Source organism: Python bivittatus, unplaced genomic scaffold (genome assembly GCF_059951505.1).
Source record: "Python bivittatus isolate LINGU-HERP-01145 unplaced genomic scaffold, Pbiv_v1 ctg000700_np1212, whole genome shotgun sequence".
NCBI lineage: Eukaryota > Metazoa > Chordata > Lepidosauria > Squamata > Pythonidae > Python > Python bivittatus.
In genome coordinates, this window is record NW_028277098.1 from 82102401 (window position 1) to 82126983 (window position 24583).

At 41.8% G+C, this 24583-nt stretch overlaps 1 protein-coding gene across 1 annotated transcript in view; it reads left to right on the forward strand.

Moving 5' to 3' along the window:
- Positions 1-16658: 16658 nt before the first annotated feature.
- The window catches only part of SRC (SRC proto-oncogene, non-receptor tyrosine kinase), a 99857-nt gene continuing 91932 nt past the window's right edge, over positions 16659-24583 (forward strand). Inside the window, exon 1 of the mRNA XM_088153488.1 lies at positions 16659-17472. The gene's annotated coding sequence lies outside the window, so the exon portion shown is untranslated. The remainder of the gene's footprint in view (positions 17473-24583) is intronic.

Below are 24583 nucleotides of genomic sequence, written 5' to 3' on the forward strand. Positions count from 1 at the left end.
AAAGGGAGGACTAGAATTCACAGTCTCCTGATTTCTAGGCCAGCACCTTAACCATTGCACCAAACTGACTCTATATTTATATAAAATATATTTATTTTATATTTTATATAACATATTATTGTGAGAGATGGATAAAATATGTTATTATTGACAAAGAAATAGTAGCTTGAGCATGCTAAAAGTGCAGCTGTGTGAGAGATAAGGAAGTAGTGTTAAGTGTTATGGTTATCAAATAGTGGCAGATGGAGAGGAAGTTGTCTCCTTGTGTGGGACAATGTAAATAAAAACTAATTTAACCTGGGCAGTCTTTATCATATAATGCAGTTAGCTGAAACCTTGAGCAAATTACCATAGACTTGCAATGGATGAGGTGGGAGGGACCAGGAAGAAATCATAGAGCGGCCGGAAAGACTGTACACCCCGAGTACCTTAGCCAATGGGGAAAAGGGGAGGGACTTGCGATCGGGAATGTATATAATTAGGCCGGAGTGTGTATGTGGGTGTGGCTTCTTATTTGCAATGAAGCCCACCAGCCTTTGCAAACGCTTCCAATAAAACTTTACTTCTGACTAACCCAGAGAAATTTGTGGTGCTTGTTTCGCACAACTGGGGGCTTGTCCGGGATCCCAACGGTCTCCGGGTAGCCTGGGGGCACCCCAGAGAAGGAAGGCATGCCCTGCTGAGTTCAGCAGTCCTTCAACAGGATTTGCTCCAGGTCCGGTACCCGTGAAGAATCCCAGGATGCTAAATAGAGGTTGGTGAAGAAGTAAAGTAAAGGGACCCCTGGAAAAGAGAGCCTTGGAGAAATCAACCGGGCAACTTTGTGCACAAACCCAGGTGAGAAATTGCGAACGGCAAAGGAAAGTATCTCCTGGGCGGTTGGGAGGTTGGGTAGTCCTGTGGGAAGGGACCTGAATGGTGAGATGCACCTAGGGATGGTGAAAATCCTGGTAAAGTGCAAAGAGAGCGTGAAAGCGAAGCGATGTGTGTGTAAGTCTCTAGAATTGGAATGGTTGGTCTTTAAAAGTAGCCAGCGCGTGCTAGGAGACTAACAGTGAAAGGCAACCGTAAAAGTGGGCCCCTTAAAATCACTAATAGTGAATCCAACGTCTGTTGGAGGTGCTCAGACAGGAGGGCAACATGAAGAAGGTCTACAGAGGGTGCGATTTCAGGTCCGGGAAGTGCCTAGCAAACTATGGTAAAGCACTGTGGGGGAGTGCCTAGTAGTTTGTGGTAAAGCAGTCCACAGTAACCAACATGTGTGCCTAGCAAACTGTAGTTTGTGATAAAGCACTGTGGAAGGAGGCTGGAGTAAGGAAAATGTGTTAAGAGGATCCAGAAAAACCCTGAATTTAAGATTGATCCAGAGGAGCCAGTAAATCAAAGTTTGTTAAAAGCCTATTTTGTTACCAAAGCATGGCCTGATATTCAGAAAAAGATTCAGAAAATAGATGCTTGAAATGAGAAAGGGTACTATTTATACAGACTCGAAGTATGCATTTGGAGTGGTTTGGAAAAATTTGGGATGAACGAGGAATGATCTAATGCTTAGGAAGTATGGCTGTGTTGGAATATATACTGGGGTTGTCCTCTTCTTTATCTTTTCTCAGAAATAAAGTTCTTCTAGCACAAACACCACCCTTAGAATTTGCAGTCCACAATATCCAACCAGGAGAGTGGGTCCTGATCAAGTCCTGGAAAGAGTCTAAACTGCAACCAGAGTGGGGAGGCCGTTCCAAGTGCTCCTAACCACCGAGACATCTGTAAGGACAAGAGAAAAAGGGTGGACCCACTGCATCAGAGTCAAGGGCCCAGTGGAAGAGCCAAAACCTGAGTGGACAATCCAAACTTTAAGAGGACCCGATGGACCTGAAGTTCCAGAAAAAATAAAGTCACGCTGGAGTATGGTGTCCTGGGGATGGGGGGTTTGTTCTATTAGTCATTATTGGGTTGATTGTGGTTTGCTGTGTGGAACGTCAGTTCTTTTGTGGGGAAGAAGTGAAAGAGGAAACAGATCGTGTGGAAAGGACCAATGTGTGTGAATGTGTGTGTTTTGTGATTGTAAGTGTATAACTAATTGTTGTGGTAGTCATTACACAGGACAACACTAGTGCAAGGTTGTTGGTTCCAGCTAATCATAGAACAGAGGCAGACAATCAGACAACCAAACCCAAGATCTAAGGTAAGATTAGCTAGTGATCCAGTAGGAGTAAAAATAATTGAGGTAATTGATCTGCAACAAACTATTGACATAGAGACAGGGTATGGAGATGCAAATGTCTGGGTAGAATGGGTCAAATATACAGTAAAAGAACTTAAACAAGAGCAATTGCTATGCATGTGTCTCTGGTAAACCTGTAGCCAAGTGGTCCCCTTTCCCTTGGGATGGAAAAAGAATTTAAGAGGAAAATGTCACCCTCATTCTCTGCAGCGTATGGAAACCACACGGCATGCCTTGCTAGGCAAGGTATAGGAATCACCACAGCTGTAGGAGAATTAGAATCCTGCACTATAATTGATGGACATGGGAATTACTCTAACCTGAAAATTCCCAGGGCTGATTTATGGTGGTATTGTGGGGGGAAGACCTTGAGATCCACACTTCCTCCCTTCTGGACAGGCACTTGTGCAATTGTACAATTGGCTATCCCATTCACCCTGGCATTTGAAAAAGAAGCCATAGCTAAAAGGGCATCCCTAGCAAAATCTTTTGGTGACAGAATTAATATTGATGCTATAGGGGTACCCAGGGGAGTTCCTGATGAATTCAAGGCTAGAATCTTGGTTTGGGAAGTGGGAAGATGTGGTATCAATACTAGCCTCCCTGATAGTAGTGATAGGGATTTTAACTGCATTGGGATACTGTATAATTCCCTGTGTCCAGAGGCTGATTGAAACAGCTATATCCAAACAAATGCCTCTGAAACTACCACCTTACAGTGAGAGTAGGTTCCTCTTAGAGGATTTAGCAGAGAACCCCAGAGAAAGGGAATGTGAAAATACGCTTTCCCAATTGGAAGGGGGGTTGGTACCTCATCACACACTTAGAGAAGTTAGAAGCCAAAGGCAACAAGAAGTTGCAATAATGCTACAAGAGCTTGACAGTGTCAATAATAAAAGAATAAAAAGAAAAAGGGTGGATTGTGAGAGATGGATAAAATATGTTATTATTGACAAAGAAATAGTAGCTTGAGCATGCTAAAAGTGCAGCTGTGTGAGAGATAAGGAAGTAGTGTTAAGTGTTATGGTTATCAAATAGTGGCAGATGGAGAGGAAGTTGTCTCCTTGTGTGGGACAATGTAAATAAAAACTAATTTAACCTGGGCAGTCTTTATCAGTATAATGCAATTAGCTGAAACCTTGAGCAAATTACCATAGACTTGCAATGGATGAGGTGGGAGGGACCAGGAAGAAATCATAGAGCGGGCAGAAAGACTCTACACCCTGAGTACCTTAGCCAATGGGGAAAAGGGGAGGGACTTGCGATCGGGAATGTTTATAATTAGGCCGGAATGTGTATGTGGGTGTGGCTTCTTATTTGCAATGAAGCCCACCAGCCTTTGCAAACGCTTCCAATAAAACTTTACTTCTGACTAACCCAGAGAAATTTGTGGTGTTTGTTTCGCACATTATGAAATATTTAATATTTTATAGGACATAAACGTAGCAATAACCAATCATTAAAATGATCAGACTGAAAGCTTCATCAAAGACAATAACACAATGAGTCAAAACGAACAATCGGTACATTTAAATAAAGCAACCACATCAGATTTTTTCTCCAGTTACTGATGTAACAAAGATAAACATCAATACTGTGGGGCAGGGAGTTCCAGAGGTGTGGTATTGAGAAGGATGGCTCTTATAAAGCCCAATCTTGAGTTTCATAAGGAAGTGAATAGTAAGCCATCATACCTCTTTTATCAGCTACATTCCTTTGTTCTTCATGAAACCAGTCATATCCAAAGGCCCAAGTTAGATAATGGTATAGCTGGAAAATTAAAACATCTCTGTCAACTGACATAAACAGGCCAGGTGCTCCCTCATTATGGAAGCTCTACATTCACCAAGTGAAATTGTATGTTCTCCTGTGTTATATGCAATTATAGTGCTTAAGCACCACTGTCTAATCCTTTGCAATAAAAGCAGACAATCTACTTAATAACTTCTGGTTTTAAATGCTGTTTCTTTAACCTGTAATGTCCAGGATTTTCAAGACATCCACTTAAATTTTTTGACATTCGATATATAAACTAAATCCTGAATTGGATCATTGAATTACTGCTACTTGTCTTCAGTTGGGCTCTTCTCTGGCTTCAGTATTTGAAATCATTTAGCCAGTTCTTAATGGCCAAGTCCAGAAACTGAACCTGGAGTCCTTTGGATTGACAGCATATACTGCAACATGAGAGTTAATATAATCAGCCTCTAATATTTAATGACACAATGACCTCATTCACATGGTATGGTAGGCCAAGGATTCTTAAATTAAAAAACTACAATTGGATGGTTTCAAGCATCACGCTAAGGGAGAAGTTATGGATTTCAAACCACATTAAGAGCTAATGGAGGGCTGAGCAACTGGCATTTTGTGGCCCCAAGAGCACTACTACACTCAGGTTTTCAATGGTATGGTTATTCCAACACAATTGAATTTTGGAAATAAATTATATAAAGGATCTCAGGACTGTGTCCATCTGTCTCTCTGCCAGCAGGATAAGTCTCCAAAAAGAGAACAAGACCAAATTTAGTAGAAGAAGCAAACAAAAGAAAAAATAAATTTGAAAATGGGGCAGATCAGATTGGGAGCTGTGAAAAAAAATCCCCCTACAATGCATCTCTATGGAAAGGCAACTGGGCAGCCTCTTGCAGAGTTGGTGATTTGGCTGCTGGTCATCAAGAGATGACACTGACTTAATGGTACAAAATACATAATAAAAAATGTCACTGAATATGGCACCTGCATTCCTTGAAAAGCATGGTGGTGGTGGTGGTGGTGGTGGTGGTGGTGATGATGATGATGATGATGATGATGATGATGATGATGATGATGATGAAAGCAATAACAATATGCAATCCAAAATGGTCAATTAATCAGCTTCTAAGTTTCTGAGATATTATGCATCAGTGGAAGAGAAGGACCATGCTATCTATAGGAAAATCCTTCTAACTGAATCCAGTAATTCTAGGATGGACTTCCAAGATTTTAAAAACTGGTTAAAAAGAAAGATCCTTTAGTCTAGTGCTAGCTTCATTAGTTTGAAACTTGATAGTTGGCTGCCCAGCAGATATCTTTCCAAGAAAACCTGGAATCACTCTTCCAGAAAGTCACCTATTCAAACCTTTCCATGAGGTCATAATTGGATTTACAGAACTATCCTATATACATTTGGTCAGTGGGATTTGCTTTTTTTTTTAGATTTTTTTATCCCACCTTTATTATTTTTATATATTCAGAACATACCTAATACTCCTTCTTCCTCTTATTTTCCCCACAACCTGTGGGGTGAGTTGGGCTGATAGAGAGTGACTGCCCCAAAGTCACCCAGCTGGCTTTCATGCCTAAGGCAGGACTAGAACTCACAATCGCCCGGTTTCTAGCCTGGTGCCTTGACCACTAGACCAAACTGGCTATTTTAGAAGTCAGTTCCCAAAGTTGGCTAGCTATGTTAAATCACTCTCCTTAACGTCAATTTCCCATCTACAATATGAAGATTACAGTATAGTACTGACCCACCTTAGAACATTATTATTAAGAATTACAGAGAACATTTATTTGAAGTGCCTTGAATACTCTTAGTATCCAACGTAATGAAAATCTTTGTTGTGTGAACCAGCCATTGTGATTTCTAAACTATAGTTTATGTTTTGACCCACTGTGTGAGTCCAGCCAAATATGGTATATGTAAATAAAAAAAATTAAATGCATATAGGTCATATTCATTAAGTATAGCTCAAATACATCAAATGCATATACATCTACTATGCCGTGGTTTGTCTAACCATTGTTTGTTTAATAAGGCAAAAAGCTAAGCCATAAAGCCTTCTTCCTAAACCAGAGTGGCTGGATTTACACAATATTATTAAGCCAAAATGAAACAAACCACCTTGTGGCATGTACCCTACCCCTCTTTCCATGAAGATAGTCATCTGTGCTCCTTGTTTCTAAGTTACCTTGGAGGAATCCCAGAGAATGATCCAGGTAGACTCACAAGGGTGCAGCCCACAGCCTACTACTGACAAAAGAAAAGCTATGCTTAAATGCCAACCCTGACAAGTTCCTATTGTGTCCATTGTGCATTTGCTGCAGCAGGTCTAGTCCAAGCCGCTGAGTCATGCCTCCTAGAGCCAATAAGAGAACAGGCTACATCTGCCCCTGAGCCTTCTTTGTAATCACCTTCGCTGTTTCTTGAGTCATAGTCATCAGAGCATGTTTGTACATCTGCTGTGCAATGGTAACCTCTTTGATTCCAGAATCACATTTCTTTGCTTCTTAACCCTTAATGATGTTCATATGTTCAAAGAGGCGTGTGACCTACCACAGAATACAACAAATTTGTTTCTGAATTTGCTCACTGGAAGCACCCTCCATTACCATATCTCTGCTGTGGGAAAGACCCGACGTCTCCCTGAGGACAGCCATGTTAGTCTGTGGTAGCCAAAAATCAGGAGAGGTTTGGTAGCACCTTGGCCAATTAACAAATTTTATTAAAAGGCATAAGCTCTTTTAAGCTACAGCTTACTTCATCAGATATATCTGATGAGCTGCATCTGATGAAGTGAGCTTAACTCAGGAAGGCTCATGCCCTTTAATAAAACATGTTAGTCTGAAAAAGTGCTCCCTGAAGTACTGACTTGATGACACATAATCAAAGTTTTCCTCAGTTTGAAGAGCTATTTAGTCTTGTGAAGAATGGCAAGAAGGGAGAATGAGGAACCTGAATTTGCTCATCAGTTGGTGAAAAATCACTTGATTAACTCTTCCTCCCTATAGCAAGATGTATTTTTCATATTTAAATTATAGTATTCATTTGCAAACATGCATTTATGCATATAAGTGGGTATGTGCAAGTTTTATGCAAATCTGCCTCTTGTCATTTTTGCCTTTGTTGATATTGTTTTAACCACTGTATGTAAAACAATACAGAAGGGAGCATATGAATTCTGCATAGCAGAATATATTTGTCTCTATGTCTTACCTTGACCAGGTCAGCGCTAACACAATTTTTGTCTTTCACACATTCCAAGACAAGGCTTTGATTAAACTTGCCAGCTTTTGAAAAAAATGTGTTCTTTGTGCACTGCTTCTTTTGCAGGTGCTGACATCCATCAATCATGCTTTGCCAGCCTCCTCAAAAAGCATTGGCATGTCCACACAGCACAAACCTATGAGTAACTATTGTGTTCTGTATCCAACTCTCTGGGCTCATTTCATTCATTCATTCATTCATTCATTCATTCATTCATCATATTTATACAGCTGCCCATCTCACAATCAAATGACTCTGGGTGGCGTACAACAAAGTTAAAAACAAAATATACAAATTAATATTAATAATATTAATATTAAAAAGGCACAAAACTAAAAACAGAATAAAAAAAAGGCTAGGTGAAGAGGAGATGTTAATTACACAGGAGCCATCTCATATTTCGCCAGTTGCCTGAGCCCCCCAGGCCTGCTAACACAACTAGGTCTTGAAAGCTCATACAACACACTCAACTGTAAACTTAACACACAGGCAGAGTTTGCGCCCCTCACTGGGCTAAATATGGGTGAGTCGCTTGTGGTTCACTGTCTCTTGCAAACACAGCCTCTCCTTCTTTGAAAATGGTTCAGGAGCTACAGCTAATGTAAAATGCTGTTGGCCAGCTTTTAACTGGGATGGGCTGCAGAGAGCACCTACCTCTTACCATAGAGCCACAGCACAAATTAATTATTCACTCCTGAGCCCAGTATTTAGTGCTCATTTTAATAAACTCACAATAGTTTGGATAGTATGTATTCTAATGCAGCCTTCCACATACTGGTTTTCTCCAGATGTGTTGGACTAGAACCTCCATCATCCCCACTCAGAATGCCCAACTAGCCACCTGACATGGTATTTTAATCCCACATATTTAATGGACAGCAGATCAACATTAGAAGCCCTACTTCAATACTATAGTGAGGTGTGGATTATAGGGCATTTTCAAGACATACTCATTTTCCAGAATGCACTTCAAAACTGCAGTCTGCCTGGTCATCTCACCACTGTTCTCTTTGAAAACATTTCTGGGTGTGTTTCAAAGCATTTTGATCTAACTGTTTAACAAGCTGTTAAATTCCATTTCAGTTTTGTTGGTGTTGTGGGTCTTTCACCTGATGCTGGCATTTTTAATTTACTAGACTTTTTTTTTCTTTTTTTTTTGCCTAAAATGTTTTAGAGAAGTTGTTTCTTCTTTCTCTGTAAGCTGTTTCAGGGTAACTGTCTCACAGGGAATGCAGAACAGAAAGGGAAGAGCAAAGGGAGAAAAGAAAATTATCATCATGGAATAAAAGTTTTACCTGCTGATTTCCCCAGATCAGAATATAGAATGTAGGAGCAGGTCAAGCGGGTTTGCTCATTCAGCTGGCCATCCTAGCTTACAGAAAATAGACACTCAGGTTGAGGGTAGTTCATGGTATAATCCCAGCCAGGCAGCTACACTGAGCCATAGACCACCCCAGAATCATATATTTCAATGGAGCCATATAGGCCATTGGCTTCTACCCGCTCTTAAGTATAGGAATTCAAATAAATGCCTCCCAAACAGATGTCTGTCTAGCCTAGCATTTCTCAACCTTGGCAGCTTGAAGATGTGAGGAGTTTAACTCCCTGAATTCCCCAGTGAGGGGAGTTTGACAGGGGGACCAATTGCTCATAATGGTGATGGGCTCCTCTTCCTTGGCTGCATTTACAGTAAGTAGAGGCTAGCCCAGCAGTATTCACAAGTGTGACATTACAGGTTAAAAAGTTTTTAGTTGTATACATATTGCAGCAGGGACAGCACCTGGCTGATTTCTGTGTTTTATCCATCATGTTTTATTGTACTTTATGCGACTGTGATTTTAAGAAAAGCCTCTCTCATCTCCCCTTGTTTTACTCATGGCTACCCTGGGTTTTAGAAAAGGACAAGCCTACCTTCTTCCTCCTTGTTCTGCTACCCTTGAATTTCTCTCCCTGCTTTTCCATCGTCACTCCCATGCACCCTCTTCATTACTGGAATGTTGGTCTATGACTGTAATAAAGATTTGATTTGATTTGATTTAATTTGATTTGATTTGATCTGGATCTTTTCCCCACCACTGAAGAGATTAAGTCTCTCAGATGGAACTCAACCAAGATTGACTTTTACCTGACCATAAGCATGCTTCATTTAAAATTTTTCCTATTTACGCTCCTCAAGGCTTTGTTAAGTGCCTATATCTCAGTAAGTACGGTGAGCCTTGCACTGTTTTTAATTGCTCATAACAGCTGAACCTCTGATCACTACATTTCATCAGAATGTTCCCTCTGCCATTATTTCTATAATCTCCTTTGGAATGTTCCTATTGACTTCAGTGAAGAAAAACATGTATTAAAAGTCTGTATCAAGATACTGCAAAAAAAAAAAAAAGGTATAACAAGGAGAGAGGGAGAGGGGGAGAGAGAGAGAGAGAGAGATCTGTACTATGTTTCCCCCAATTCTGGAATTTAAAATAAAATATCATTGCCTTTTGCCCTGTCTTCAAGTGCTGCTGATTTCCTTAACAAAGCTAAGCAGGGCACGCCTAATTAGTACATAGATGGGAGACCACCAGGGAATTCAAGGGCTGCAGGCTAGATTAGGAAGTCAAAAATGCACACCAGGAAAAGGCAATGGCAATACAGTTCTGTTCTGTCAAGAAAGCTGTGTGGTTGTGTTCATAGAGTCACCAGGCATTGAACTCAACTTGGTATTCATTGTAAACATGCCCTTTTGTTAGGTGGCAATCACAGAAGTATAATTTCCAAAGGGAAGTAATTGTATCGCTTTATTCTGTTGTGAACAGGTATCCAGTTCTGGCCTCCACTCTTTAAGAAAGTGACAGGAACAGTTTCAGAGAAGGGCATTGTGAACATCAGGGGACCAAACTGAGCCCTATGAAGAAAGACTGAAGGAGCTGGATATGTGTAGTCTTGAGAAGGGACAGCTGGGAGGATATGATAGCACTCTTCAAATACCTGAAAGATGTCACACATAGGAGAAGCTAGGGATGTATACCCTCTCATTCCAAAATGCTGGAGATGGAATAATGAATATAAGTTGCAGGAATGCTACTTCCGATTTATTGTTAGAAATAACTTCGTAAGTGTGAGGGCAGTTTGATAGGGGGAGCAATTGCTCAGAATGGTGATGGGTTCCTCTTCATTGGTTGCATTTACAGTAAGTAGAGGCCAGCCCAGCATTTCTCAACCTTGCTAGCTTGAAGATGTGTGGACTTCAACTTTACAAGAGAAAAAGCAGCTACAGATAGCCTCAAGTCAATGCATAGTCTTTTCCAATTGGTTCTAGGAAATATTGTTATTAGTACTGTTGCTATTGCAGTCTAAATATGAAAATGCAGGTTGAACAGAACACTATTTCTAAAACAGGAATTAGAAAATGAGAAGTTGCTTTATAGTGAGATTCCAGCTAGCACAATCTGCTTGCTAAAACCAGCAGTGGCTTTCTAGACTTTCAAGCAGAGGCATCTTCAGTCACCTACCTATTAACTTGGAAACCCAGGGGTTGAACCTTTGACCTAATCTATAAACCAGGCACACACACTGCTGCTGTGATGCAGCTCTTCCAGCTGCAGGGTAGTATTGGAGGACAGGCCTTCTGCTGCGTCTGCCAATGCACAAGGAAGTTATCAAGAGAGTCTGGACTCTAATAATGAGAATGAAACTGGATTTTTCTATGATTTCCTCCTTCCTGATGACTCGCTGACATATCAGCTTCTGGCACTTTCAGGAGAAATAAATAAAGGGGACTAGGTGGTGAAAATGGGGAAGCATTTTTTGCTTATAGATGTTTCTTTTTTTATTGCTCATGGTTGCTCCCTCTTGAAAAGGCAGCTATTTCCCTGCCCATGTCCTGTTCTCTGTTTCTTCCAGAATCCCCACTAGCGTATTGGGATTGTATTATTGGGTACAATGGCTCATAGAATAACAGTGGGAGTCCTGAGGATCTAATTAGAGGTTGGTTCTCCTGGTTTGTTCTTTTTAATAGACAGGAAGATGAACAGGAAAATATAAGATTGGGGCTAAGATGGGGAGTAAGTTATTGCACAGATTCCCAGATGATGGAGTGGGCTCCATTATTGTACACCATCTGCAGTTTCTTAACAACTTCTGATGTTAAGAATAAATCTACAATGTTGAAACAGTCTTGAAGGACAGACTACCCTGATGACTAAGATGTGTGATAAGTGGCACTTTTAAATTTAGTTTTAAGTGTAGAATGTTATAAATTCGTTTTTGTGATTCAGTTCTCTTTCAAAAAAGTTGCACACAAATAAAAAATTGGGAACTAGTAACCAGCCTCAGCTTTGTCCCAAATCCCACCTATCACAAAGCAATGAGACTCAAAGTAAGAAATATAAGGAACTCTCTCTGGCATTGAATCTCTGATCCATTGAATCAAGCTGAAAGTATGACAGGAGGCAAGTGAAATTCAAAACCCAGATTCTATGCTCACACTGTTAAGGCTTATTCTGTTTTTCTGATAATAGGATAGAGCAGACATCCCCAACCATCTGCTCTTAATTTGTGCTGGGACTATGAAGTCCAGAGTTTCTGTTATTTTACCTAGAATGACTTATAAGCCACGTGGTTAATTAAAAACACTTCCATTGAAATCAATGGAGCATTCCAGATCACTACTCTCCCTTCCTCAAAGCACATGATGGGAAAATATAATCTACAGAAAAGGAAGCCAGACTGGCTATATAAAAATATGCAGTCTGGACTAGAGAAATGGGAGCTCACAAGGAGAAAATTTAATAATAGAACACTTTTCAAGGTAGCAGAAAACTTCTAAACACTGGTTGGAAAGAGGACCTTCCTGCCCCCACTTGGCATCATCCATTATCTTCAGAACCAAATTGGGAGTCCTACCATCTATGACATCCATATAGAGACACCAAAGACACCTTCTTTCAACTTAAAATAACCTTCTCCAGTGTGGTGTCCTCTAGATGTCTCCAAATGCTATCAGTGCCAACCAACACAGCCATAGTGGAATCAGCTTTAGAACCCATTTCATCAGGTCAATGAAGATCATGAAATCATACCATAATGCTTTAGTGTTTTTGCTTGTTGCTGAGATTTATATGGCTGCCCCTTTGGGAATATCTCTTACTGAAGAGTTAATAGTTAACAGTAGATACTACAGAAGCATCTATTCTGAGCATGAAGAGAGCACATTTCGTTTAGGCAAACTGCACAGATACAGTCCTATTCTGTGTATACTGAGTTCAAAGGGATTTACTGCTACATAATTATGGATGGGAATTTCAGCCTTAAAATGAGAAAGGAAGGAATTTTTGTTAAGGCAGTTTTGAAAATAATCATCCCATTTCAAGAAACTATACTGCATGCTGATAACATTCTGAATCAGAAATCCATTCACAGAATTTAAATCTGTAAAACAACTGATAAAGACATATAGCACATTTCCAACTTTGATAGCTATTTCATACAGCATTTCTAAGAATTATAACTGTTTCAGGTACGGACTCTTAAACTCTGTCATTATAAATATGGAAATGTGAATTCTTGTAGTAGTTCAAAAGCAGTAGTCATAGAGAGGTACAGAGACATCTGGAACTGATGCAGCTGTGGCTTAATAAATAATACTAAAAATGTGGGGAAGGGAGGGGAAACATGCATTTTATAATATTTGATACTTGGTTGTTGTGATGGCTTCAGTTTTTGCAAACTCAGGAACAGTTGCTTTATTTATGTTTTAATTCTATTTTAGCCTGAAGGTTTAGTGTGAGTTATAAGGTATTTGAAGTCTAAAATAAAGCAATAAAATAATCCTGTATGGTTCTCACTGATACAAAATGGCTTCCTATTTTTCATTCTTTGCCACTCACAATGTTAACCACAATTCAAAACTCCTGTTGAAATAAATGGAATGTCAGAGTCTGGATTAATACACAGAATAGGAGTACATGCAGCTGCAATTTTGCCCACCCTTTCTGAGAGTAATCTCAATAAATTCATTGATATACATAAGATTGTGCTGATACCATCTGATCTAGTCCAGATTAATTTGAATATCAACTCACATGCGTAGATGGAACCTATAAGGACAGATGCTATTCTAAGAGCAATTACCTTCACCCTACTAAACCTAGCAAAGCAATACAGTATCTTTTGTTTGTCTATGAATAATGGTTAGCATTTATGTAATCATGAATAATAGAATGCTGTTATTGCAGACCTCGTAATAACCCCACAAGGTTATAATAGGGGAATTATTATTCCTAGATCACAGATGGGAAGCCAAGGATAAGAAAAAATGAATTGCCTAAATTCATAGCCATAGCAAGTTTGTTATTCATATTGATAATATGCTGTTTGTAATTCAGTCTCTGAACTAATATATTAGATCAGTTGTCCAAAAAGCCTTCCACTGAACTCAGTGGGATTGGCTGCTAACTATAGTTAGGTTTTTAGAAGATAATTTCATCAAAGTTTTCATAGATGGTATCTGGTGGTCTTGCATTTATTTAATCATAAGGTTGGCATGGGGTACGTGGGAAAATGAGTATCTTGTCTTCCATTGTCTAATAACATATCTAGTATTCTGTGGCCTTCCTGGTTTCCCAGGCTTGTTGCAATCCAAAGGGAAGTCCAATTCCTTGAGAGAATTCCCACTGGGCCTATTCAGACTGGGAACTGTAGCCAGGAGCATTATAGAAAAATGTGCAGCCAAAAACACCACCAACAGCTGCAGATTCTGTACCTCCAACTTTCAAGTCAGTTCAGAATTATAACCCAGAGAATTTTGACATATGTTATCAAACAACTTCCCCAAAGATGGAAAAACAGAAGCCCTTTTTGCAAAAGAAGAACATTCTCAGACATAGCTAGGTAGATTTCAGCACAATACAAGTACTGTAGTCCTTTTTTTTTTTTAATCCACACTCAATCATTACTGATTCTGCGGCGACTGCCTGGACGAGTCCCTGCAGTTTTCAAGGCATTGCCTCCTTCCTAGAGCAGGGCCTAGCTGGCGAGCGCAGGATGCAGGGTTTCCATTGCTTCCTGCCTTTTTCAGGCGTGCACGGCTTCCGCGTTACCGGCAACTGCTCCCGTCTCCCGTGCAAGCGCCGCCAGCATTTTTCCTCCCACCAGGGTGAGAGTACCCATTTATCTACTCACACACGTTTTCGAGCTGCTGGGTTGACAAGAGCTGGGGAGGAAACAGGAGCTTGCTCTGCTGTGCAGAGCTGGGCTCAAACCGCTGAAGTGTCGACCATTTCTGGCCAGCAACTTTCAGCGTCATTAAGCCGCTCCGCCACTGTTTTTTTGTTTGTTTAGCAACCACAATTGGAACCAGCAACTCAGTCATTAAGCGAAGTGGTTGCTAAGCAAAACTTCATGATCTTACTTCACCTTTCCTTTGCAGACCTGTGAAGGTCATAAATGTGAGGACTGGTTGCAAAGTTACTTTTTCATTACCATCATAACTGCGAACAGTTGGTAAACAAGGCAGTCACTAAACGAGGACTACCTGTATTGGGGCATAACCTCTATTTTAAATTGAAGCTAAATTCCTATTAAAGTTTTCTTGTAAATATTTTATGGAAATAGCCTTGCAAGACTAGAAGGTGAAAATGAGACTTTCTGCATGCAAAGCAAATACTTTATTCATTACCTATGGCTCCTCCTATGCTGTTTAACCTGGTAGGAAGAATCTGGAAGTCCCTGAATTACAGGAAAAGGGTAGCTTCTTTACTTTTCAGTAATTGTCCCCTTAACAATTCTTTTGAAAGGAGTGGAAGATTAAGTAATATTGGAACAAATCATCAGGCAGGAGTTGTAGAATCTATTGACAAATTATAATTAGACCACTAAACCTGTTGTCTTCTAGATGTTGCTGAACCACACTCCCAGAGGCCCCAGTCAACTGAGTTAGTGGTGAGGAAATACTGGGAATCATCATTTATCATCTGGGCAACCTCAGGTTCCCCTCCTTGTAAAGTTGCATTTAATTGCATGGGATGTAGGACATTTCTGCACACAATCCATACATAATCCTCAGCTCTGGGCAATCTAGTGACATTGCCTCTGTCCCGCAGCTCAGCCCACTTCTTTCTGGTTCAGCTGCAGTGCATCCAGAATGCACAGGTGATTTCCCATTAGAAATACTGCACCTCTGGGGGGCTTGTGACAGGCCATTTCCCTAATGATGTGGACTTGAGACTTGTCTGTTTCATCCTCGGATCAAGGCAGCCTCTCCCCACTTCCCATAGCAGTTCAGCCAGAGTGTTTTGCAGATCTTTAAATGCAGCCAAGAGATAGTATCTTGGTGGCTTTGTATCTCCCTTTCTGCACCTGCTCATATGGGGGGGGGGGGAATCACCAGTAAAATGGACAAGATGGCACTAAAAATGCGAGCGACTGAATACTGTTCTTTGTGCTTTCCTATTTGTCATCTGGAGGAGCAGTGGAGATGTTGTCAGCACCATGATCAGCATCATGATCAGCACAAGAAGTCCCATCATCATGAAAATAGCTGTAGGAGGCTATCTTCAGTCTGCTTTCGAGGGACTGGGAAGTCAGCCTATAAGGTAGACCAGACTAATAAAACCAGACACAGTGCAGACCTAAAGCTATTTTATTTAGAACAGCTATAGTTACATAATGTTGCAAGTCTGAATGTGCTTCCCTTCCTCCCACTTTTATCTTCATGAGAATTAAGAGGTGGGAGGCTGTCTGAGGCATTTTTGTAAACCACTTCCTTGGCCTGGGCTCAACTCTCCTTTATCTGACTGTAGCCTTGGTCGCAGATCTTCCCTCTGTCCTTCAAGGCCATCCTCTTGATTCACTACAGGGAGTGAGAAACGAAGCCCACGGCACCACATGGCTGCAACCTGACCTGGATGCAAGCAGACCCTACTGCTCCAACGCCAGACAGGTTTACTTGGAAGTAAAGCCCAGGTGGCCTGCAACATGGCACAACTTCCTAGGCGTATTTCTTTAGCCGGGAGACCCGTGGTCTTTAGGATTTCACGGGGTCTGGGGGTTCAAGAAAGAAGGCCGCCCGCCCGCCCGCCAGCCCCAAGGGGAATGGGGTCGTCCAAGTGCAACTTCCACGCGCGTCCCGACCGCATCCTTAAAGACCGGTCTCGAGCGCCCTTCGCTGCTCTCCGGCAGCTGCCTGCCCACAGACCAACCGCCCGGCGTCGGCTCGCTGCTTGCGGACGTCTCGGCTTGGATCACAGCTACGTCACACATTCACTCCAACTCAACTCTCCCGGCAGGCGCGATGCCCATCTCCTGCCGGGGTGGAAGAGGAGGAGGAGGAGAAGGATAACGGAGGAAGGAAGGAGGGGGAGGGGTTCCCCCCTTTCTTAAAAGCTGCTTCCGGTTCTGCTGCTGCCATCTTCTTCTCTTTTTTTGAAAGTGGGAGGGAGGCTACGAGGACTTACAAATGAAATAAACCCGGGCAGCCGAGGGAGGCGGTGGCAGAAAGAGGGGGAGAGGGAGAAACCCGTGTGACGTGCGAGCGCTTGATGCCGCGGGGCGGCCGTCAGGAGGAAGCGCTCTGGCTTTCCTTCTGGAGCGCTGGATCCTCCTTACGTCGGAGAGGCGCTGAAAGGATCGCAGGGCGCGAGGGAAAAAGGGGACGGTGTCTGGGCCGCAGGCGGGCGTGGACCTCGCGGGCTGACCTCACTTCTCGAAACCCTTCCAAGTTACAATCCCTCTCTCGAGCTGTCTGCCCGGTCCTTGGCTGCGCACCGGGAAGAGGCTGGGGCAGCGGCGGTTAAGGACATCTCCCCCGTGTCCCCGCCGGCAGCCGCCCGTCTGGAGAGAGCTAGCCCCGAGGCGTTTCCCTTGCCTGCCTGCCTTCCCGGGCTCGCTTCGCACAAAGCAAGCGCCCTGGTTCCGCTCTCCCGGCTGCCCCCGCCCCACCCCCTCCCCTCTCCTCCCTTCCCTTCCCTTCTTTTCGGTTCTTTCCGCGCGATGGGCGAGAGAAGCTCCCGGAGCGACCCGCGGGCCGGCGCCTGAACTCTGGGCGCTCTGCCTCTGTGGTGCCTGCCTTAGCCGAGCCCCCGATTCATTCTCTCCGGCTTAGCCCGGCTCTGGAGCGCGGTCTGCACCGGGGCTCGGCGAGAAGAAAGGGGAGGGAGAGAGACGAAGGCAGGCAGGAAGAAGCCGCCTCCAGCTGGGCTCTTGCGTTCCTCGCTTCCAGGAGCCGGGAAGAAGGAAGGTGAGCGGCAGCCGGGTGGACGCTTGGCAGAGTGGGCCACCTTTCGGGGGTCGGTCTGCTTGGATTGTGAGTGGCCGGGAATGCTCTTGACGAACCCGGGCTGCGCCTGACTAAGCGATCTTGGTTAATATCCTGGTCTGAGAGAAAGCGGGGAGGGAAGGGAGATCCGAGGTGAAACTGGTGGCTGTTGGGCGGCTGCCCCCGGGTTTTAAAATGTCTCGGTTTTTTTATCGCAAGCAAGCAATTTCCTACCCAGGGCATGGACCGCTTAAACCTCAAAGGGCTTTTTGAAAAGGCGGCCAGGGGAGGTCGCGTTTCAAATCGTTTGGGTGTTGTTGTCATTGTTGCTCTCCGCTGGGCTTTTGTCTGGAGGGGTCCGTCTGAAAGAATGAAGCCCCCCGGGAGGAGAGCCAGCGGTCGCTCGAGCACGATCTGCGCGACTTGATTCCGGTCCACTTTCTTTTGTTAGGATTCCGCGGCGGACTCACCGGACTTGATGCGGGATGCCGCGCGTAATGCAATCCCACGATATACATTTAATCAAATCACTCGGGTGAAGAAACCAGGGCAGGAGCGACTGTGTCTTGGGGAGGGAGGGGGTTTGGTAGCTGTATCTAAACAACAACGAAAAAGGAAATGTGCATCAAATTCGTTTTGCTCATTTTTTGAAAAGACTTTCTCCTTGGGACTTTTGGTTAAAACATTCGTTTTCACTGGGACTTTGGAGAAGAGAAGCTGTATGTCTGTATATCTTTATGTTGTCCTAGGATCACCCGGGAGCACGCCTCTTCCCCGACTTCCTTGCCTCTTAACCTGGTCACGCCTTAAACGGTGGGTAGGATTTAATCTGGTGGAAAAGGGGGAATTGCTTTAAGGAAGCCATAAACGGGGCGAGCGCAGCCTTTGAACTTCCGCTGCTTTGTGTCTGGAGCTCGCCGGTGTCATGCTAACGCCGTGCCACACCGAGACGGTTTCCGTCCGTCTTGAGCCACGGAGGTTGGGCAATGCTCCTCAAAGGCTTGAGGGGAGGAAGACGATCCGAGCGTGTATAAAAATTGCAAGAATGCAAGATGGGAGCTCTGTTATTTCTTTAGCAGCTTCCCGAGAAAAGTTGGCGCGTCCAGTTGAGCTGGGAACGGTGCCTATGCTGGATCCTTCTGAATCGTCTCCTTGTCAAAGCCTGAGATTCGATTTTCCTGGAGCATTTGCTTTCTCTGAGGGTTTCACGTTGGCTCTTCTTCTCCCTCCCCCGCCCTGCTTGGTGAAGACCCGCTGCTTTGTTTCAGGGAAGCTTCCTGCTCTAAAGTGTGGCTTGGCTTCCCTTTAATGAGGACATGCAACCTGAGGCACCCCCGATCTCTTGCCATGGGCTATACTGGTTGGGGGTGGGGTGGTTGAATCTAAAACATTGGAGGAGTTTGGCTGTAAACCCTTGCCTATAAAGAGTTGAAAGAACATGCCTCCCTGGGGGGCTTCTACAAGTCACCTTGTAGCACTAGCTGCACGTGGTCCTTGTGCTACTTTACAAGGCTGTTGTAAAGATGACTGACATAATGCATGTGGAATAGGCATGTCTCAAACCTTTGCAACATGTTGGATAAACTAAAAGTTGATTTATTTAAATACAGTATAGATCTAGAGGTAGGTGAGTGGCTGGGTTCTCTATCCTTCTCTTCAAACTAACTTTTCAGTACCCTCCAGAAAAGCCATTTGTGAGGGTTAGGAACATCCTAGGATGACATGATAGGATTTATGGTAGGCTGCAACTGGAGGGGGACCTGCCACAGAGTTGAAAAGAGGCATATAGTGGAAGCCCTCCATTCATGCAAGTTTGGATCTAAACAAATGTTTTCTGTGATAGAGGCATCCTCACTTGGTTACATGTACATATTTAAATGGCAAAAGGAGGCATTTTTTGATGGACCTTTGGTCTGATCAAGCTGTGGCTTATGAAATAATATTGCTTCTAAAACTGGAGGATTCTATTTAGCTATGTTATGTGTATATATGTATCTGTATGTATGCGCCTTCGAGTCAGTGTTGACTCCTGGTGATTGCCTGGACTAGTCCCTGTAGTTTTCTTGGCAAGATTTCAGAAATGGTTTGCCATTGCCTTCTTCCTAGGGCTGAGAGAGAGTGACTGGCCTAAGGTCTCCCAGCTGGCTTTGTGCCTAAGGCAGGACTAGAGCTCACAGTCTCCTGATTTCTAGCCCGGTGCCTTAACCACCACACCAAATGGTTTATCTATTGTCCATGAATTTATTTGTTTGTTTGTTTATTCCATCCATTCTTGAACATTCTAGGTGGTTACTCCACAATGGGCCTAACACCCTTGGCTTTTATATTACAACCCTCCAGTCCCTGACCATTGTTTATACTGACTGGAGCTGATGAGAGTTATTGTCCATAGGATCTAGAAAGCATCAGGTTTGACCCTGCATAGTGAATTGCGCAGGCAGATTGCACATTGGCTGAAGTTGGTCATTGGTCTGTCTTGCACTTACCGTTAGTCTACTTCTGATACAAAATCAGCTGTCCCACCCAACATTTGAAAAATAATAATGAAGGCTGGGGCTGAGTTCACACACCAAGAACACACACCACGTCTTGATTAAAAAGCAGCACATGATGGGAAGGGGAAGGCATGCTGCTTAACAAAACATTTTAGCATTTTAACCACAGACTTTTCATTTAGTCTGTGAACTTGGGTTTGCTTTTATAAAACCAGTTAGAATGAGACTGCTGTGAAATCCTTGGTCTGTAGACTAGACAGGGTTGTAGAAAAAATATCCCCAAAGAAGGCAGTGGCAAACCACTTTCATATTATTGCGAACAGAATTATATGGCCATGGCTATGAAGACACTAAAAGTCATTTTTTTAACCTAAGGGAGAATGTCAGAATGATTAAGGTGCTGCAAATCTTTCTGCAAAGAATACTAGCCATATTGCACCCCAGGCTCTTTGAAAGCGTCATAAGAGTATTTGTTTCAACAGGCTAACACAGCTGTCTCTTCAAATGATAGTGAGACTGCTTCACACATATCATCCACTGTCTGAGCAGAGCATTGCTTAGCTGTCTATCTCACTAATTATTATGTCAATTGGTTTATTGCTAGATATTATATTTGACGTGTTTCTAGACCTGGCCTAGCTCCAAACAATAGTGAGGTTAGCTTAAATCCACTAGTAGGACTTGAGACTCTACACTTGAATAGAGTCTTTAAGATGATAGGATGCTGACTAAGACAATTCCCCATTTACATGTCACCTCCTCCAGGTTAGGGGAGCTCACTGAGGGTATATAAAATTCTGGAATTGGCACTGGATATTTATTGGTTGAAATAATATCATGATGGAGCAGTGTTGGCCATTTTTATACAAAGAATAATAACTTGATTGTCTATACATTTTCTGGGCAGATGGATAGATAGATAGAATTCTGCAGTAGCACTAGTTAGCTCCTGTGCTGGTTTTCCAAGACTCAAGGGACAGGGGAGTGAAAATGATTCATGATTCTTCTGGTTGTAACTAGTTGCAAAGTTAGGGAGCAGCTGAAGTTTTTTTCTTGGCTTTAAATCAAGAGTGAAGAAAAGTTTGTCTTGTTCCTAATAGCTGTATAGTCCAGCTGTGCGTCTAAGGCAGGGTTCCTCAACCGTGTCAACTTTAAGATGGGTGGATTTCAACTTCCAGAATTCCTCAGCCAGCAAGGAATTCTGGAAGTTGAAGTCCACCCGTCTTAAGGTTGCCAGGGTTGAGGAACCCTGGTCTAAGGAACATGACTATAGAAAGGTAGATCCAAAAGTCTCTACTCAGTAGTGGTTAAAAATAGAGTGATGAGAATATTTGGTCTGGAGAATCAAGATTGATTTCAAACATTGAGTTGAATTGGATACTTTAATTAGATGCATGTGAAGAAATGACTTTCTCTAAAACAAATTGACCCCAGTTTGACTATTTGATTTGAAATTTGAATTGAATTGGATTGGATTGATTTTCCAATTCAGATTGAAGATATTAATCAGCCTTCACTTGATTTGAACAGGCCATTTTAAAAACAGTAGAAGCCATTGGATCAGACTAGTATGTCATCTAGTTCAATAACCTGTTTCTGATACTGTCTAATAAAAATATGCTTATGGGAGTATGCCTCAATGTTTAGAGTAGTGTGTATTTAAAAAGAAAGTTTGAAATAGAATTTAATTCTAATTGAAAACCATTCTTGAAATACAATCGTATATATGGAATTGTGCCACATCTAAAATTTGACTTTTAGAGTTCTTTGTATAATTTGCAGTATTAATTGATTTATTTGTATCATCTGTTTCTTATATTCTTTTAAAATATATATAACAATAACATGGGGAAAAAATTTAAAAATGCCAATGAGAAATCTGCAAACACATTGAGTGAAATAAGGTATTTCCTGCTGTTTTTTCCCAGCAATTGTAATCACTAATAACACTCTCCTCCATATTTGCTAGGATTCACTATTTGACTATCAGTCAGTGGTATCTTGACCTTACATATTAGCATATGGGGAGGGGAGAATATCACTAGATGTTGCAGCTTCAAGGATTGCTAGGATTCTAAAAAGAGACAAAACTATTACCTATACTAAATCAACATGGCAGCTGTTAATTTTCTAGATATCTTCTTGGAATGGTTCATGGAAGTGCTCACTTTCCTCTCTTGGGAAGAGGGTAGAATTGCATAAGCAGTCTGAATAACAAAAGTTTATCTAGATCAGTTTTCACAAATTCTTGCCATGTTCTAGATGTGTAACTCCCAGAAATTCCAACCAACATTCCTTTAAACCAGATTAGCAGGGAATTCTGGGACATGCAGTCTCATCATATCTATAGAATACCAGGTTGGAAAAGTTTGATTTAGACCAAGTCCCAAACTGGTAGGAGTCTCTTGTCATTCCTCTGTTTCAAAAGTTTCTGGAGAGGGGTAAGCATCATCTTCAGAGGACAAGTCCATCTGTTGTTCAATTGATAACCACCCTAAATTACTGATCTGATTAAGTCATAGCACTATTTGGCCTTCTTTCAGGAAATTTAAAGATCTACTCTTCCTCTTCTGGTTGAGGGAAGTAGTAGAAGATGGATATCTGCAATATGATTCATCTGTAGGAAAATGATTAACTTTTTCTGCTTTTAACACTTTGATATGTACGTTGTCTATTGTTTGAAAGTCTTATTTGGCTTACTTGACCAGTAAAGAACCAGTTTGATCATCAGTGGTAAGCAGAATAAGATTATTCTATTCTATAATTCCCCACTATATCCAAGGACCTTGTACATCTCTCAAAAAATGTAAAAAGGTATGTATCTCACCATTCAAATCATTCTAAAAATTCTCCTTCAGACATGATGAAGAAGAATAAGAATCAGATAATGCAGATCAATTGTACTTTCCCTCAGTATGTATCCCACTCAACACAACTCTTATTTGAAGCATTTTAGATATCTGTTCTTTAGTTTCTCGTATGGATGCTCTATAAAGCACTATAGTACACTGCAAACTATTTGCTTTTTGGTGCTATTATTGAAAAGCCAATGATGCATTCTTCTGACTCAGAAGCGTCTGGAAATCAAATGATCACTGGAAAGTCCATTTCGACTTTTTATAGGCGAATTCTGGAATTCCCCTCATCAAGTGTTGGCTTTGTAGTGGTCTAGAAGTGCCCATTTAAAATAATCAATTACATGCTTTAATTGTGGCTGTTATCTGTATCTGGAAGGAATCTCCCATATATATTTATAGTTCAGCTCTGGGTGGATTTCTGTCATGGATGCATAATCTTTTGGATATAGAGGAAGAGGCACAGAGAAGGACGCAAACATTTGTCTGAATTAAAAAAAAAATTGGAAGCTAGCGTTAACTTCTGCTGTTTTATGTGTAGCTGTAACACAGAGGCTGTTTTCACACAGCACACTTAATAAAGTTAAAGACCTACTAATTACATTCACACAATATGGTAAACTTGGTTAGTCTTAAGCTTGGTTAGATTTTTGTGAAAATTCAGCTCCTCTTGTTAGTTTAAGATATAATGTATTGTGCAAACACAGATAATGGGTTAATTCACTGATTAGGTTAACCTGTTGTGTGGACACAGCCAAAATGCTGCTTCAATTTTACTTTGGAATAAGTAGTTTAAATTTTTATATTTGGCTTTGTAATATGCAAGCCTGGCCTGAAATACTTCCATCAGTCTGGTTTAGCCTTCCTTGACTTGGCATCTCCAAATATGAATATTGGTTACGCTTACTGGTAGATTATGGAAATTAAGTCCAACAGATAGGGTTGATCTAGTTTATATATATCCACACTTTTTGCAGTATTGCCCCAATTCCTGATTTGATTAATTTTAATCCAGAAGTATGGCTGATCCAGAAACATAATACAATAGTGGTAATTCCAAGCTGAAATTCTAATCAGTTTCTCCTCTTTGAAGGAGTTTTACCTTCATTTCCAGCTTAATACCATTGTCATTTGTTAGAGTACACTTGACTGAGTCAACATACAGTTTTTTGCATTGCCCTAAGAGATGTCTGATATTATTTAACCAAAAGATGACTTGCTGACCAGTTCTTTTGCCTTTCATGCATTCTGTTTTATTTTAATTCAGTCTTGTTAGTTGAGATACCGGTGACAGAAGAGCCTTTTGAAGTATGTCATGTCACATGGAATCATTTCTCTGTTAGCTTCTATGCTGGCAGACGTCTATCCATGGGCTTCCATGCCAGCAGAACTACCTGCCTGTTGTAGAAAGTCTTGCTGTGTAGCTCCCACTCACTTCAGTGGAGCTTCTGCTTAACTTCTTAAGTTCAGCTTCTGCTGAACTTCCCGCTTTTGTACATTTTCAAGAAACTTCAGTTTAACCAGGAAGCTCATGTTTTTCCAATGCTCTAACTAATGACCACAAAACTATAAGAAATATCTTTTTGATTATGTTGGTGTATGGGGTGGTGGTGGTGGAAAGTAGTGCACAAATTAGGCTCTCTGAAGTTAACTGTGGTAATTTGAACTTCTCCTGTTTTCTTTGATATGCTTAACCTCTGCCTTGATCTCTCTTTTAAAACCATTTCTATTATTGGCTGCAAT